This window comes from Priapulus caudatus, unplaced genomic scaffold (genome assembly GCF_000485595.1).
Source record: "Priapulus caudatus unplaced genomic scaffold, Priapulus_caudatus-5.0.1 Scaffold2800, whole genome shotgun sequence".
Lineage (NCBI taxonomy): Eukaryota > Metazoa > Priapulida > Priapulimorpha > Priapulimorphida > Priapulidae > Priapulus > Priapulus caudatus.
The window spans coordinates 58,523-58,867 of record NW_014579861.1 but is presented as its reverse complement, the minus strand read 5'-3'; positions in this window follow the sequence as shown (position 1 = coordinate 58,867).

Below are 345 nucleotides of genomic sequence, written 5' to 3'. Positions count from 1 at the left end.
CCTACCGTTGTACACGCGGCACTTTCCTAGCTGTTTACACGGCCAGCGCCACTCACGGCCGCTGGAGGGGGTGGCTAACCCAACATGGCTGCCCCCATGCAGGGACTCGACTATCTACATCGTTAATTGATGAGCTGGCAAAACAACACGAAAACGCACACTAATAAACAGCAGACATCACAAATAATTATACAATTACAAACACGGGTCACCCACACTCTGGTTCCCAGGGAGCCACCCTGCTAGAAACCCGAGGGTCCGGTGCCACCGCTACACTCTGTTCTGCTATCTTCTCTCTCTCTCTCACAGGTCGAGACTCGGACTTGCCCTCGCAGTATCACGGAT